This window comes from Ambystoma mexicanum, chromosome 5p (genome assembly GCF_040938575.1).
Source record: "Ambystoma mexicanum isolate Mex_15411 chromosome 5p, UKY_AmexF1_1, whole genome shotgun sequence".
Classification (NCBI taxonomy): domain Eukaryota; kingdom Metazoa; phylum Chordata; class Amphibia; order Caudata; family Ambystomatidae; genus Ambystoma; species Ambystoma mexicanum.
Window position 1 is genome coordinate 1,355,267,752 of NC_090930.1, and position 18,523 is coordinate 1,355,286,274.

General features: G+C 43.8%; 1 long non-coding RNA gene across 1 annotated transcript in view; it reads left to right on the forward strand.

Annotated features, from left to right (window-relative positions):
* Positions 1 to 18,523, forward strand: part of LOC138481569 (uncharacterized) — a 322,679-nt gene that overhangs the window by 117,147 nt on the left and 187,009 nt on the right. The window contains exons 2-3 of the long non-coding RNA XR_011274276.1: positions 11,828 to 11,920; positions 17,368 to 17,460. This is a non-coding gene — a long non-coding RNA (uncharacterized lncRNA). The remainder of the gene's footprint in view (positions 1 to 11,827; positions 11,921 to 17,367; positions 17,461 to 18,523) is intronic.

Sequence of the window (18,523 nt, forward strand, 5' to 3'; positions counted from 1 at the left end):
GGGCAGGACACAATACCCTCAACATTTCTTCCAGCTCTGACAACAGTGATATCGAAACCCAGGAAGAACCCCGAGGACGGCGCCTCCTACAGGCCTATCTCCCTTTTAAAAGTGGACGCCAAGATCTCCGCCAGGATTTTGGCGACACAGTTGGAGACATACCTTCCCTGGTTGATCCACCCGGATCAGGTGGGCTTCATATTAAATAGGCAAGGGGCGTTCAGCATGCGAAAGACTCTCCATGTGCTGAGCTCAAGAATGGTATGGGAGGAAGGGGCATTCCTAATATCTCTAGACACCAAGAAGGCTTTCGATAGGGTAAACTGGGCATTCATAGGGGAAGTCTTTTTATCCATGGTAATGGCCCGGAGGTGGATGGGCTGGCTATCAGCCCTGTACTCAAAACCAGCAGCGAAAGTTGTGGTCAACAGGAGGGAGTCAGGACCATTCCCATTGGGGAGGGTTACACGACAGGGTTGCCCACTATCACCGCTCATATACGCACTAGTTATGGAGCCAAGGGCGGCGTCTGTCAGGGACAATGGGGGAATCAGAGGCGTTATAGTAGGGGAAGCACATTGTAAGATAAGCCTGTTTGCAGACAACGCTCTCTATGTGGCCGAACCATCTCAATCTATACCGCATGTGCTATGAGCCTGGAGCATTATGGGAATATGTCAGGCTTCAAAGTCAATCTGGGGAAATCTGTGGCATTCATAGCAGGGACACTATCTGACAGTGAGGGGGAATTTGTGGCGGGACGACCCTTCAAGTTACAGAGAGATGCATTCCGTTATCTGGGGATTGGGGTTACACAAAACCCTGGAGACTTATTTATCAGTAACTTCCTCTTCATTTGGTCTGCAGTTAAAAGGGACATTGAGAGGTGGGCTGGATTGGGATTCTCGTGGATGGCACGGCTCAATTCAATAAAAATGGTAGTTCTCCCCAAATTCCTGTTCTTGTTCCAAATGTTGCCAACGCCAGGGCCCACGTAATTTCTGCTAGAGGTGAGACAAACTCTGCTGCAATATCTCTGGGCACGGAAGAAACATAGGATCTCATATGACACCCTGATAAAACCAAAGGAGGAGGGAGGGAGTGGGCCTTCCTGATATGGAGTTGTATTATAAAGCATCCCAGTTACGGATCCTAGTAGACCACTATACACCAGGGATGGAGAAACAGTGGATGGCGATGGACAACAAGATACTCTCCCTGGTCACGTTAAACGAGTGGCTGTGGGTCCCTAAAGCCTGCATCCCAGGGACAGTTCTGTGTAATCCAGTGCTGGGGGTCCTATGGTCCGTTTGGAAAGAGTGGTGAAAACAGGTGACTCACATCGTGGCCTTCGCCCCTAAGATGCATCTGGGCTCCCCCTATTAGAGATGGGATTGAGGAGCCACTTGCGTTCCAACAATGGTATGAGGCTGGGCTCAGCAGGGTGGGTCAGATGTGGGACAGGGAACCCTTTTTGTCGCTACAGGGATTGGATGAGGCTCTGGGTCTGGATAAATTATCGCCCTTTCACTATCTACAACTAAAGGGGGTCCTGACCGAGGAAAGATGGGGGAGTCCTGACCGAGGAAAGATGGGGGAGAACCTCAAAAGGGAGCTAACAGGTTTCGAAAAGTTTTTGCTCTCACAAAATGGATCCAAGGGACTGATTTCCAGGCTCTATAAACTGCTCCTCATGGTGGCCCGAGGGAGCCCCCTGCAAGAGTGAAGTGGCGACAGGACCTAGGTGGTGATATTGATGACATAAGGTGGGCTAAAATGTGTAAGCTCCCCAAATTCCTGTTCTTGTTCCAAATGTTGCCAACGCCAGTGCCCACGTAATTTCTGCTAGAGGTGAGACAAACTCTGCTGCAATATCTCTGGGCAGGGAAGAAACATAGAATCTCATATGACACCCTGATAAAACCAAAGGAGGAGGGAGGGAGTGGGCCTTCCTGATATGGAGTTGTATTATAAAGCATCCCTGTTACGTATCCTAGTAGACCACTTTACACCAGGGATGAAGAAACAGTGGATGGGGATGGGCAACAAGATACTCTCCCCGGTCACGTTAGACGAGTGGCTGCGGGTCCCTAAAGCCTGCATCCCAGGGAGAGTCCTGTGTCATCCAGTGCTGGGGGTCCTATGGTCCGTTTGGAAAGAGTGGTGAAAACAGGTGACTCACATCGTGGCCTTCGCCCCTAAACTGCATCTGGGCTCCCCCTCTTAGAGATGGGATTGAGGAGCCACTTGCGTTCCGACAATGGTATGAGGCTGGGCTCAGCAGGGTGGGTCAGATGTGGGACAGGGAACCCTTTTTGTCGCTACAGGGATTGGAGGAGGCTCTGGGTCTGGACAAATTATCGCCCTTTCACTATCTACAACTAAAGGGGGTCCTGACCGAGGAAAGATGGGGGAGAACCTCAAAAGGGAGCTAACGGGTTTCAAAATGTTTTTGCTCTCACAAAATGGATCCAAGGGACTAATTTCCAGGCTCTATAAACTGCTCCTCATGGCGGCCCGAGGGAGCCCCCTGCAAGAGTGAAGTGGCGACAGGACCTAGGTGGTGATATTGATGACATAAGGTGGGCTAAAATGTGTAAGCTGCCTAACCGCTCAACCACATCACTCCAGTATCGACACCAGGCCCTGAAACGGCTCCACATATGGAACTATCCTCCAACGTGCATAGCTCGGATGAGGGAGGGTTAAAGCCCAAACTGTTGGAAATTCCGTACTGAAAGGGGAGATTTGATACACATGTGGCGGAAATGCCCAATGGTGCAGACCTATTGGGGAGAGGTCCTGTCATGGATAAAAGAGGTGGACGCATTCCAGAGGGACCTCTCACCGTGGCTTGTTTTGTTTGGCGTGAGTGTACATGGGAAGACTGAAGCGACACAGGGCTACTTGTTTCAGGTGATGATGGTGGTGGCTAGGTGCTACCTGGCCCAGAGGTGGAAGAGTTCACGAATGGCGAGGGGAAAGGACTGGATCACCAAGGTCCACGCGATATGTTATATGGAGTATCTGACCCATCTCATAGACAAATCTAGGTCTAACACTGAGGGGCAGTAGCTTCCGTTCTTTGAAAAGTATGGGCGGCTGGCCTGATAGGGTTGGTAAGGGACGGTATGAGGGACCATGTGGTGGGGGTCTCTGGAGGGGCCAGGAGGCCCGGGGGCAAATTGCCGGTAGGAGGGATTGAAGGGAAGTGATTGATTCATGGGCCCCGGGTTCTAGCGTGCACAACAGAGACATCTTGATTCTGGATAAAGAGACATTACAGTGCGCCCGACTTTTGAGGACGATCTTATTCAAAGTATTCATGACAGAGCGGGGTGGGGGAGGGCAAGGGGGAAAATGTTATAATCAGTTGGAGTAAACATGGAGTCATTGTTATTGTGTGTTGTTATGACCAAAATGCTAATAAAACTTGATTTTCAAAAAAGAAAGCAGTCAACCAGATTAGGGGACAATATATTGGTCAAGAAGTGTTCTGGAACAGCACAGTTAGAGATATGATCAAAACATACTCTGACAACGAGAATGACTTCAGTTCCCCATCTATTCTAAGTTTCATTGGCTTGGTGTATGAGCATATGGAGAAAAGGTTTCCAGAAAATAAACGGAAGGACTGAGCCAGTTTTGATTTTGATTCACTAGCCAATCAACAATGCAGCTTTGAGTTTGGAATACAAAATGTTAAGCATCTTGTTGAAAAATACAAAGACATTTTAGATTGCAAAGACTGTTTAGAATCAGACCCTAGCATGCTTGTGGTGGATTACATTGCTGCGCAATATAATGCCTTTGAGTACGTGGTAGCAGCGAAGACAATTGTGTTTCTTTAAAATGTTTTCAAGATATGGTGACTTTCACACTTCAAAATGCCACAGAGTACAATATAGTGGCGCAGCTCATGGACATATGTGCCACATTTCAAGCCTCACGTGCAGAGTGTGAGTGACTGTTCCGTCTCCTGAACAGCATTAAGACCAAATCAAGGAATCGACTGGAAGAAAGTGACCTTCACATGCTCATGCGAACAAAGGTGTATGATGTGTATCAGCACTGGAAGAGCAGCAAAGACAGACGAGAAGAGAAGCATGTTAATCAGGAGGCGTCTGAGAGCACCAATGACTCAAGTTTTAGTAGTGCCATGGCCACGGCCATACGAGTGGTAGCAGCACCACTGAAGTGTGATAAGATAACCACAGTTAAATTCTTCTAAGCAATGCTGACACTGTGTTTGGCCTGACTTCTGACATACTGACCTTCTGACATACAAACCTTTACAGTTTATTGATGCTTTACTCATCAGAGAGAACTTTGCCTATTAAAAAGAAAAGCTAATTAGAAACAAGCTTTCAGTGTAAACCTGTTGATGCTGGTAAAATATTACTGATACTTACTTTAACCAATGGCAATTGGTATGTATGGCATTTACACATCCCATCATTTAAATAAAAATGTGTAGATTTGTATTTGTTCTTGGTAGATAATATTAACATCAGCTTCAAGAACAATATATGGCAAAACTGGCGATGCCCTGTCTCCTATTGCTTTCCTTCAAGTTGAGAAATATGTTTGTTTTCTGTATTATTTACATACTCGTTTTATTTATTTTCTTAATTGACTGTAAAACAATTGTTTTTGAAATGTGATACCTACCACTTCCCCACTCCTAAGTTCCAACATAATTATATTTATTGTTCATGTTGAATAAAACAGTAAAAATAATATACTAGACTGAACCCTTCCTTGTTACAGTGTTGCCTCTTGCTGGAACTCTGCTTTGGCTGTACAAGTGACTAAGCGTCCTCTCCTATGATGCTGTTTTCACCCTTTTCTTGGCAGACTTTCTGAGGCTGTCGGTTTGACTTACGGTACAATCTGACATTACATGATTTACTGGTATTTATTCAACCTTCCATCCATACCCCAACCCTTTAGTCATCTTTGTCATTAATCATGTTCATGTATTGCTTATTTCGTTCAACCAATAGAAAGCATTTCCTTTATATTCCATATGTTTAGTGAACTGATAATGCAGGAGCTACTGTTGCTCCACTACTAATATTAATTTGTGAGGCAGAATCTGTATTCCACCAGAACAACCAGACTCCCTTCCTGTACCAATCCATCATACAATGAAAGATCTGGCTAATGTTTTGAGATTTAAAAAGACACCATTTCAGACGAGTTTAGTCTTAGGAGGAGAATTTAGCACCCAAATGTCCCTTGGAGTAGAGAGCTTGTTGTGCCGCAATTTCGAATTTGTTGCTTGCACAGTGGATCACTAAACACTTGCTGTGGTGGGTACACCAGCGCTGACTGCCACTGCATCATTCAGTTGTGCACAGGAATAACATACCGCCCCCACACAACTATTCGTTGGCGCACACAGCCCAAAATGATTAGAAGGAACATTGCTCCACAGTCCTCTAAACAATCGCAATACTCTCCTTCTGAAATTGCCTGCATGTTTGCAATATCCAATCAAACAATACATATACCCCAAAAATACCACAATCTCCTAAAACTACACCTCACTCTCAAGCATTAAAAATGTGCTACGTAGAAAAACTCTTAATACAATGATACAATATAATTTACAGTTTTATTGGCATATATAAATATCACTCCAAAAATACATTCTCTCATAGGTTCTACAATTCAACAGCATCCGAGGTACTTGAAATCCTATTGGCAGCCACCCACCATGCAAACAATGAACAACCAATCACAAAGCAAATACAAACATTGCACCTTCTCTCCTCATTAATCTTCCTCCATTCCTAATTCTGATTCTGAACTCACAAGCAGTCTTTCTGTTTATCACTACTAAAATGGTACAGTACATGTAATGGCTGGAAAATTAATTATCCTACAGAGGAAGACATTAAAAAAGAAGATGCAGGAGACAAAGCACCAGAAGAAAATACCCCGCAATCAGGATTTTGTAAGTACATTCTATATATTCATGTAAAATGAGACTAACAATTATATTTAAAGGAACAAATATCAGTCACCAGATACATGTTTTTATCTACCTACTATCAAACTATCAAATGTTTATGCAACCAACACAAGTGTATTATATTGTCAATTGTTTAAAAATATTTAAAATATTTTCAAACAGATGAAAAAGTGATTCAAGTCTCAAGAATATTCAAACAAGTAGCACAACAACAAATCTAATTATGGATTCCTTAACAGAGGTAAAAGAACTGTTAATTAATATTCAAAAAGATGTACAATCATAAAAAACTTAAAGGGATAGTTCACTCTAAAATTTTATTGGCTCAAAAGATGGGCCATGGACAAAAATATATATAATTATTTTTTTTAAAGAAAGTTCCTATGTAAACCTTTGAGAAAATGAGGCTCAAAGTCAAACATTTCAAGCACTAGGAGGCATCCATTTTGTGAAATGGATGAGCCTCCTGTGTTTGTATTAATCTCTGCCCTTGCAGCACTAATGAAGCAAAAGTCACCTGCTGGTAGCTTTTATTACAGTGGCTTTTGCTTCATTAATGCCGGAGAGCAGAGAAGGCAGGCAGGAAGGCTGCTGCCAGTAAGTGCTTTTAATTTCATTATTTTTTAAAACCACTGCAATCATAAATACAACTTTGTTGTGTTTATAATTGCCATGGTTTTCTTTCCTAGTAGGGGGTTTTTGCTGCTTGATTAGTGCCGCCAGGGCAGAACATGAACAGAGGAGGCTGCTTGAAATGACAAAATGGAGGCTGCCATGTAAACACTTAGAGCCTCGTTTGCTCAAAAGTTTACATAGGAACTTTCTTTAAAAATATGTTTAATATATGTTTCTGATTATTGCCCATCTTTTAAGACAATAACATTTTTGAGCGCACTATTCCTTTAAGACAAATCATGGACAGTAAAAATTCAGATAATTGGGCTAGAGGAGACGATGTATCAATCATGTGTTCCACCTAAAATTAAATGAAAACCCACAACCCCATCCCCACCTAAATAAAACTGTGTTCAACAAACTTTGTTTGCATATTTATTTACCTTTTTCAAATATGTACACTTATATGTATCATATTAATCTATAAAATGTATTTAAAATGGCACAATAACTGTTTACAAACACTACACTAAATATATCATTAAAAAAATCAACATTTAATTTCCCCCCCAAATTTTTGTATAGCCGCAGCTTAAAAATAATTCAATGATGCCCCATGTATTGTAGCTGTGGCTATAGGATTGTGTGTGTTAATAAACCGAGTATAAAATATGAATAACAAAATAGACAGTAAAAAGAGTACATGCAAAGAGTGTACCTTTTTACACATTACAGCTATAGCCGTGGGTATAGTTCATCAAACCCGCGGCTAGGACCCACCCAGCCCCCAGTCATTGCTGCGGTTACTTGCACCTCCAAAATCCAACAGCCCATTGGACTACACCATAGCCACGGTTATTCATCTATGTTTAAAAAAAATATCCTTCTAAAAGAAAACATTATCAATTGAAAAACAAACTTTAACAAACACAATTTAATATACACGTTTTTATGGCCTCATATATTGTATGCAGCGCATCACATGCATTATATAAGATACAACTAACATGCTTACAACACTGTTGTTCTCTTTTCACATACTAATCATTTGGTCTCTAAAAGAAAATCTAACAGATTAAAAAAACATACAATACTATAAGAAATGTATAAGAAAATACCATTAAAATAAACAAACAAGAATGTATAAACTGCATGAGAATAAACAAATGAAGTCATACTGGGTGGTTGCAGGCAAAGGATGGGAAGGTTAAGTAAATGTTTTATTTTATTTACTTGATTTTATTGCCATTTTTTAGAAGAGTAATACATTTTCAAGGTAACAAACCGTTCCATGTGAAAACCATATTACCACTAATAATCTAGATCCTCCATCCCCCCTACCCTCCCCGTGTCCACCCTCCCCCCAAAACACCCCCCAGCCCCTCTTTAATCTCCACTCTTTGTTCAATGGTGCAAGATAACTCTGACAATGTCTCAGTTACGAAGGTCACTCCAGTGTATGCCCATGAATCTTTTCGGCACCCCCCCCTCAACACCACACTCTTTCCCGTCCCTCTTGGTGCCCCCTTTGGATTAGTCTAATTGGTTGCTTTCCTCCACCCCCCATTTAAGCAGCAAGGATGACCACTCAGCGTGATATTCCTTCATTCAATCATTCACCGCCGCCGTAAGTCCTTCCATAACCATAATGTTTACTTTCCTTCCCACACCTCTTTCGTAAGGAGTGCTTCCTTTTTCCACCATTGGGCTATGGACAGCATCCCCTCTCTTAACATGGCTTCCCACATCTTCGGGGGTCTTTGTTCTTCCCTGTCCTTTTGTGGGCACCCTAGTGTAAGCTGCAGAGGGTCTAGGCCTAACCTTATCCCCATTACCTCTTCCATCCAGCTCAGCATCTCCTTCCAATAAACATGCACCTTGGGGCACCACCACCACATATGTGCCAGGGTTTCCCTATTGCCGTACCCCCTTGGACAAAAGGGGGATACTCCCCTAAACATTTTAGACAATTTCACTGGGTCCCTATGCCAACCTATTAACATTTTGAAGTTGTGTTCTATTGATGAGGTGAACACGCCCCCCTATAAGATAACTCTGTATATTTGTGCCCATTCCTCCTCGGGGATCTCTTCCCCCACCAGTTCCTCCCAATACCTCTGGAAAGTTGGCCTCCCCTTTCGGGTGGTTCCATTCATTGCTTTGTATACCTTGGACAGGATTCCCTTCCGCGAGCCTGACTGGTCTAGGACCTTTTCCATCGGTGTTAATTCCCTAGATCACCCCTCCCCCCACTTAGGATCTGTCAAAATTCCCTTCACTGGGAGGTAGTCAAATATCGTTATGGAGTCCCCTCTAAAAGTGTCTCCTTAGCCCATTTGCAGTAGTTCCCTGCCTCAATAAATTGTCCCACCCTTTCCAAACCTGCATCAGACCACCTCTGGGAATGCTTAAACCCCTGATTCCCCAGCTCAAACGGAGGCCCCAATATTGAAGACATTGGAGAGGTCCAATAAGTGTACCCACATGTATCAATTGAATCTCTCCAGACTGACCAGAAGACACCCAATGTTGGGTGGGCCCTCATTCACTCCGGAATTAACCTTGACGGAGCCCAGAAATAATCACAAACCTTCAGAGGATGCGCTACCAGATCCTCTAGATATATCCAGTACGTCCTCAGATCCTCCCTCATATATTCCAACATTCTTCTTATCTGTGCCGCCTGACAGTACCTGTGAATATCTGGAAACCTGAATCCCCCCCTTATCTCTTGGAAGGGTTTGTGTTGTCATCTTTACTCTTGGGGTCTTATTTCCCCATATGAACCTACAAAGCTCTCCTGTGATTTCTCAAAATAATTTGTCTGGGAGATGTTGCGGTATGGCGGTAAACAGGTATAGAAGCCTAGGCAATACATTTATTATTATAGAAGTCATCCTACCATACCACGTCAATATCACAGGGCCCCACCTCTTTAGGTCCGCCGTTAGCTGCGACCAGAAGGGAGCATAGTTAGCAGTCACCATTTCACCCAGGTTCCTCGTCACCAAAATGCCCAGGTATCGAATGCTATGTTGGTCGACCCTCATACCCAGTAAACTTCTTTTTGTATCTAGGAGAGGACTCTATGTCAGTAGTGGCAGGATGACAAACTTCCCACATTAATTTTGAGCCCAGAGAGGTGACCATACTCAGCAATCTGGGCCATCAGTGCTGGTAGGGAAACCTGTATATTTGTAAGGTAGGCCAACACATTGTCTGCAAACATTGAGATTTTGCACTCTAGTTCTCCCTCCGCTATACCCCTGATCTGGTCATTCATTCATATTGCGATCACCAGTGGTTCCATTGTGAGGGCATACAACGGGGAGAGGGGACATCCCTGCCTGGTGCCTCTCTTGAGATCGAAGGACTCAGTGAGCCCCCCGTTTATCCACACCCTTGGTCTGTTGTACAGTGCTGCCATCCATTTCATGAAATTAATTCCCATCCCTATCTTTGTCAGTACCTTCATCATGAATGGCCATTCTACCCTATCAATGGCCTTTTCTGAGTCCAATGTAACTAAGAATGCATCTAGCCCTCATGTTTGTGCCCCAGGTTGATGGTCTTCCTTATGTTATCTGACCCTTGCCTTCCTTTAATGAAACCCACCTGGTCCCTGTGTACTAGTAATGGCATACTTCCTTCAAGTCCTGTGCCCTGGACCTTTGCCAGAATGTTCACCTCTCCATTGAGGAGGAAAATTGGCCTATAGGAAGAGCACCTGTATTGATCCTTCCCTTCCTTCGAGATCACCGTAATAACTGCCGCCATCATCGTGGGGGGAGGGGTTCGCCCTCCAAGCACACATTAAATACCTTCGCTAGACGTGGAGCCAGCAGCTATCTAAATAATTTGTAAAACCTTATTGTGAATCCATCCTCCCCTGGGGCAGACCCTGCTTTTGTTCCCGCAATTGCCTTTACAACCTCTTCTGCGGTTATGGGGTTATCTAGGCCTTCCGCTATCTCCTCCAGGAGCCCTTCGATTGGTACTTTCTTCAAAAGAACCATCTATTTGGGCTTCCTCCCCTCCCATCAGATGAGTACAGTGTTCTATAATATTCCACAAACTCGTATCCAATACTCTGGGCTTCATGCAGATATCTACCGTCCCCCGTCCTTATAACCCCAATGGTTCTCTTCTTTTTCTCCTCCCTCAGACTCCATGCCAAGATCCTATCTGCCCTGTCTCCTTTCTCATGACACTTCTGTTTCAGAAACAGGAGTTTTTTCTCTGTTTCCTGTGTCAGTATTGCTCTCAATTGGGACTCATATTTGCAAACCTCTTTGGCCTTTGCGGGTGACATATGTTGCCACTGAGATCCTCCTGGTTGTATCTCCTCTATCTTCCTGCGAAGGAGAACCTCCTTCTCTTCCCTTTCTCTCTTCTTCTCAGGACCTATTCTCATCAGGGTCCCTCTTATAGTCGCCTTGAACTCGTCCCAGACAGATTGGATTCCTACCTCCCCCGTATCATTAAATAAAAATATTCTTTGATCCTCCTTAGCAGCTCCTGTTGCACTGCCTTATCATTTAGTAGCAAGTCATTACACCTCCAATTTCCTTGAGTCGCCTTCCGTACCCCTGTTTCAACTGTAATTTCGACCATATCGTGGTCCGACCACGGAATCAGTGTTACTTGGGACTGCAGTACTGCATCTCTTAGGGTCTTATCTACCAGGTTTAGGTCTATTTGTGAAAACGATTCATGGACTGCTGATTAGTATGTGAATGGGATATCCCCTGCTGGGATCGGGCAGAGGGAGTCGTACAATCCCAGTACTGCATGAACCCCTTTAAAACGCTCCGATTCACGTGAATTGGATTCGCTTGTTCCTTCCCCGTCCTTCCTCCTGCAATCCCTCTGAGGATCCAACACTATATTGAAGTCCCGCCCACCATCAGTTGGCCCTCAGTGAATTGAATTAATTTATCTCATACTTTCTCCCAGAAATCACATTACTGCACATATGGACATATATGGAACCTATTGTGAACTTAGCCCCCTGCAGAAAACCCTTTGCAAACACATAGCTCCCGTTAGGGTCAGCCAGGACCGCCTCAATCGCAAAGCTCTGTCTGGTCAAAATCAATACTGCCACCCTGTGACGATACTAGTGGAGATGATATATACAATAGTAAGAAATATGAGACTTCAACCAAAAGTAGTTTTCTTTGGACTGAAAGAAAGACCAATTCTTTATTAATCAAATTCTTTTCTTTTCAGAAAAAGAAAACAGGAAAAGGATACGTCTTCTCCGTTGTTCCGCCATTCTTTAAGGAGAGAGTCGTCTTGTTTCACCAGCAAGGAATTTAAAAGGTAAGTTCTATCTGAAAGTCTCTTCTTGGACTTATTTGTTTCTCTTTGTCTTTAATTATGTCTTTGCCTCTCTTCTCCGTTCTTTTCTCTATCTCGTAGAAGTGACCTTTTCATTTTTTGGCTCTTGGTTTTCTGATCTTGAGGGATTATTCCTTTTCCTCTGTTGTTTGCCTTGTAACTGTGTTCATACAATTCAATTGTCTTTACACACCCTTTCAACTTAAGGTTTCCCTTTATCAGGTCACTGTTTCCTTAAATTGTTCTTTCCATTCACTACTCACTGATCAGGACCTCTTTAGAATTTCTCTGTGTCTTGTGTTCTTCCTTTTCCCCTTTTTTCCCTTCTTTACTCTCTTCACTCTCCTTTCTGTCTGGATTCAGCACTTCTCAACGTGCGCCTTGGCGCTTTGTACCCAGTTCATAGCGCAACGGCGCTTTTGAAATAGTTACCATGCGGCTGTTTCGTCAACCACTTATGGCAAGATAGCGCTTTAATGAATATCCTTAGCGCAATGGCGCTCCGTGAAGAACTCGTAACGTCAGCTTAACTAAGGTATAGCGCAACGGCGCTTTCTTTTCAACAATAAACAGCAACTTTATTCGCCTCGTCCTGCCGATCTTCGCTTTGTAGAGCAGCGTTGCTCTTTCTTTCCCCAATTACGGCTTACCGCTATTCAGCTGAATTTCGGCATGCGGGCCTTCCGCTGGAGCCTCTGGCGTTGTTTCTCCGTATTGTAACGTTGTTCCGGCTGTCACAACAACGACTTTCTCCCAATCAGCTGGGCCTCGCCATGCGGATCTTCCTGTGATCGCGACTCTCCCTCTCCCTCTCACGTTCCTCTAACAACTCATTTCTTCTCGGCTGCGCCGATCAGCTGTTTTCTTTTCTCTTTTTTTCGCCCCTCATTAGTAAGCCCAGCTGAGACCGTTGGGCTCCATGACGTCCTCCTCCTCAGCTCCTGTCTCCTAGGAAACCAAAACAGGCTTAGAGGAAAGGTCCTACATGATTTACTTCCTGCTCCAGTATTTCCATGTCAGTAAGGCTTTTATGGTGCCGTTTTATACATAAAAGTAAAACAGTTGTTGTAATAAGACATGCACACATTGTCACACCCCCTCTACTAAACCCTTACGATCGGGAAGGGTTTCAGCCCTGGATAGATAATCAGCTTGAGCTAAGAGTTTTCCTGGTTTATGAACTGTCCTGAAAGAGAAGGGTTGGAGGGAAAGGAACCATCTAAGTATCCTCTGATTCGAAACTTTGTTTTGAGCAAGCCAGACCAAGGGAGCATGATCAGTAATTAAAGTGAACTCTCGGCCTAACAGATAATATCGTAGAGCGTCAATAGCCCACTTTACGGCTAAACATTCCTTCTCAATAGTTGGGTAACTCAATTCATGTGGTAACAACTTCCGACTAATGAAGAGTATGGGTCTCTCTTTCTCTCCCTCATCTTGAAACAGCACAGCTCCTAGCCCGGTACCTGAGGCATCAGTATGTAGGAAAAACGGGGCATTAAAATCTGGGCAGTGCAAGACAGCTCTCTCAGTGAGGGCCTCCTTTAAGACCTTAAATGCTTGTAAAGTCTCCCGAGTTTCCCAAGTCTTCTTGGTCATCGAGTTCTTCTTTAAGAGATCTATGAGAGGGCTGGCCAGAGTTGAAAAGTGTGGAATAAATCTTCGATAGCATCCCACAAACCCTAGAAATGCTCTTACTTGTTTCGGTGTAGTTGGAAATTTCAATTGCTTTATAGCCTTGATCTTTTCCTCTTGAGGTCTGATGATCCCCTGACCGACATAATATCCCAGATATTTTGTATGAAACATGGCAACATGAGTTTTCTTGGGATTTATGTGTAATCCAGTTGTTTCTAGGGTCTTAAGAATCCTTGCAAGATGTTGTAAATGTTCTGTCCATGTGTTGCTATAGATGATGATATCATCAAGGTAAGCACCGACATACTGTTCATGTCCCTTGATGAGGTGATTCATTAGTCGTTGAAAGGTGGCCGGAGCTCCATGCAACCCAAAGGGTAACACAGTAAATTGATATAAACCCGTGGGTGTAGCAAATGCTGTCTTTTCCTTATCAGCGGGAAGTAGGGGAATTTGCCAGTAACCCTTAGTTAAATCAATTGTAGTCAAAAACTTCGCCTTCCCCAAATTGTTCAGGAGATCTTCTATTCGAGGCATTGGATATGCATCAAATTTAGAAATGTCGTTTACTTTTCGAAAATCCATGCAAAATCTTACACTCCCATCCGGCTTTGGTACAAGGACTACCGGGGAGCACCAGTCACTGTAAGATGGTTCAATGATCCCAAGATCTAGCATTTCTTGAACCTCTTGGTTGAAAGCTTTGATCTTTGATTCAGGAATTCGATAAGGTCTTTGTCTCACTATGGCTCCTGGTGTGGTGTCTATATGATGACTTGTTAAATTAGTTTTCCCCCGGTAGGGAAGAGAACACATGTGTAAACTTTCGTATAACATTGGACAATTCTGTTTTTTGTACAGTGGACAAATCTGGGTTCACATTTAGGTCCTCAGAACCAACTTTATTCTTTATTTGCAGAAATTGTTCTTCTGTAGATTCATTCACCGATATCATGGCCGTTGTTGGGATGGGGGATCTCCATTTTTTTAGTAAATTGACATGATAGGTTTGATAAGGAAATTTACAGTCTGTCTGTTTCAGCTTATAGGTTACCGGTCCCAACACTTCTTGAATCTCATAAGGACCTTTCCAAGTAGCTAGCATTTTGTTCTCAGAGGTAGGTACTAGCACTAGTACTTGGTCTCCTTTTTTAAAAACACGTAACTGTGTATTTTGATTGTAGTATTTTTCTTGTCTTATCTGTGCTTGGAGAAGGTTATTTCTTGCGACATTTTGTAGTTTTTCTACCCTTTCTTGTAGTTGGGAGGCATATTCTGTCAGCGTTATCTCACGTTTTGGTTGTTCTTCCCAAGCTTCTTTTAACAGGTCTAACAAAGTACGAACGGGCCTCCCGAACAGTAACTCAAAGGGTGAGAACCCGGTTGAGGACTGTGGAGTATTCCTGAGTGTCATTAGAATCCATGGAAGTACTCTATCCCAGTCTTTATTCTCTGGGGAAGTCGTTTTCTTCAGCATCTGTTTAATTGTGTTGTTATATCGTTCTACCAGCCCATCGGTCTGTGGGTGATACACAGCGGTCTTCAGGTGTTCTATTTTTAGGGTCTCACAAACTTGTTCTAATACCTTGGACATGAAATCCGACCCCCGGTCAGTAACAATCTCCCTGGGTATCCCAACTCGTCCAATAAAAGGTATGATGGCGTCACAAATCTGTTGCGTATTTGTGGCTTTCAACGGAAATGCCTCGGGATATCTAGTTGCATAATCAACCACTACATGAATGTATTTGTGACCTCTTCGAGTCGGCTCCAAAGGTCCAACCATATCTATTCCGATTCTACTGAATGGTTCCATCACTAGTGGCATAGGTTGAAGGGGGGCTCTTCTTACATTGGCTCGGTTCTTCCGCTGGCACTCTTCACATGCCTGACAGAACCGAACCACCTGCTGATAGACTCCAGGCCAGTAAAATCTATCCAATATCTTTTTGGTTGTTTTCTCCGTTCCTAGGTGGCCTTCACCAATTTGTATGTGAGCCACCTCCAATATAGTCTGATAAAATTTATGGGGAACCAGCAGTTGTTTTAAGTCCTCGCCAGTCCTGGCCTTACTTAATCTATAATACAATCCATTCTCCTTGATGAATCGTGGTCCTTCTCCCGTTATTCTTTCCAGAGCCCTTTCTCGAGCATATTGCAGCAAAGGATCTAGCTCTTGTGCAGACCGGAAACTGTCTCCGTCTTCCTCGATCTTCCAATCCACTGCTACCGGTAAAGCATTTTTGACTCTCCATTCTTTCTTCAGAGAGCGTCTGAGCTTTTTGCTTTTTTGTATTTTGGGAATTGGACTAGGTATTTCATCACTATGGAAAGGGGCCGTTTCCAACCAACTCTTCTCAATCTTATGAATTAACTCTGGAAATGTTGGTATATCGGAACCAATTAAAAGTGGTTTTGGTAAATGTGGTAATACTGCGGCCTTCACCCCCATTGTTTCCCCGACTACTTTGATTTGTATTTCTTTAGATGGGTATACCCTTACATCCCCATGCACACATCGGATAGGAATTTTCTCTGAGGAATAATAATCTTCACCTACCAGCTCTGATGTTACCGCTGTCTGTAGGCTCCCTGAGTCGATTAATGCTGTGGTGTGTTTTCCGTCAACCTCTGCGTCACAAGTATACAGATACTGCGATGGTCTCGCACTCATCATTTCTGTAGCTTCATTTCCTTTTTGGGATTCGAGTAACCCAACCTCCATCGGTTCAGCTTTTGGTTTCTTCGGACAGAATCTTGCTAAATGTCCCCAATCTCCGCAGTCAAAACATTGTGGGCCCCTAGGGGTAAGTGTAGCTTGACGATAATTCATCGGACCCTCACTGGTAGGTCTGGAGCGTACGCCGTCACCTTCTGGTCTTCGCAGCATTGAGTGTGGCCATCTTGGTGTAGTAGCGGACTTGTTCAACAAAAGAGGTGGTTTATAGCTTGCCAGATAGGTCATCACCTTCCCTTGCCCAGCCTTTTGGTAAGCTGAGGCCACTTCCACAGCCTCCGTCAATGACAGCCTGGGATGTTGTCTGACCCACCTCTGTACCGGACTAGGGAGAGCCTCAGTGAACTGTTCCAAAATGACTTTTTCTGTCATTTCTGCTGAAGTCGAAGTACCCGGTTGTAACCATTTTTCTGCTAACTCCTTTACTCGGTAAAACATCTGCCTTGGGGTTTCGTCTCCTTTCAACTTGACTTCTCTAAACTTTACTCGATAAGTTTCCTCATCGTGTCCCATTCTTTCCAAAACCACCTTTTTCATTCCCCATAGTTCGTATCACCTGCAGGGTTTGCCGCTTGATATGCACATTGCATTTCACCGGTCATCAATGGTGCGATGTAATGACACCATCTCTCTGCGGGCCGCTGTGCATTCCGAGCTAGTCTTTCAAAATTCACGAAAAAAAAGTGTCCTGGGTCTTCGCCTGCTAAATACTTCTGCAATACAGAGGTAGGGACCTGGGGGTTGTTCCGTGCGTTGGTGACTTCGAGTAGTTGAGCCTGCTGTATTTGTAAGGCTTGTTGGAAGGCCAACCTGTCAGCTTGAGCTTGTTGTGATTGCATCTGTAAGGCTTGTTGTAACAGTTGCTGACCCTCGCTTAGAGTTTTAATCAGGTCCTCCATGGCGTTCTCAGAATCCCACTGCTGACACCAACTGTGACGATACTAGTGGAGATGATATATACAATAGTAAGAAATATGAGACTTCAACCAAAAGTAGTTTTCTTTGGACTGAAAGAGAGCCCAATTCTTTATTAATCAAATTCTTTTCTTTTCAGAAAAAGAAAACAGGAAAAGGATACGTCTTCTCCGTTGTTCCGCCATTCTTTAAGGAGAGAGTCGTCTTGTTTCACCAGCAAGGAATTTAAAAGGTAAGTTCTATCTGAAAGTCTCTTCTTGGACTTATTTGTTTCTCTTTGTCTTTAATTATGTCTTTGCCTCTCTTCTCCGTTCTTTTCTCTATCTCGTAGAAGTGACCTTTTCATTTTTTGGCTCTTGGTTTTCTGATCTTGAGGGATTATTCCTTTTCCTCTGTTGTTTGCCTTGTAACTGTGTTCATACAATTCAATTGTCTTTACACACCCTTTCAACTTAAGGTTTCCCTTTATCAGGTCACTGTTTCCTTAAATTGTTCTTTCCATTCACTACTCACTGATCAGGACCTCTTTAGAATTTCTCTGTGTCTTGTGTTCTTCCTTTTCCCCTTTTTTCCCTTCTTTACTCTCTTCACTCTCCTTTCTGTCTGGATTCGGCACTTCTCAACGTGCGCCTTGGCGCTTTGTACCCAGTTCATAGCGCAACGACGCTTTTGAAATAGTTACCATGCGGCTGTTTCGTCAACCACTTATGGCAAGATAGCGCTTTAATGAATATCCTTAGCGCAATGGCGCTCCCTGAAGAACTCGTAACGTCAGCTTAACTAAGGTATAGCGCAACTGCGCTTTCTTTTCAACAATAAACAGCAACTTTATTCGCCTCGTCCTGCCGATCTTCGCTTTGTAGAGCAGCGTTGCTCTTTCTTTCCCCAATTACGGCTTACCGCTATTCAGCTGAGCTTCGGCATGCGGGCCTTCCGCTGGAGCCTCCGGCGTTGTTTCTCCGTATTGTAACGTTGTTCCGGCTGTCACAACAACGACTTTCTCCCAATCAGCTGGGCCTCGCCATGCGGATCTTCCTGTGATCGCGACTCTCCCTCTCACGTTCCTCTAACAACTCATTTCTTCTCGGCTGCGCCGATCAGCTGTTTTCTTTTCTCTTTTTTTCGCCCCTCATTAGTAAGCCCAGCTGAGACCGTTGGGCTCCACGACGTCCTCCTCCTCAGCTCCTGTCTCCTAGGAAACCAAAACAGGCTTAGAGGAAAGGTCCTACATGATTTACTTCCTGCTCCAGTATTTCCATGTCAGTAAGGCTTTTATGGTCCCGTTTTATACATAA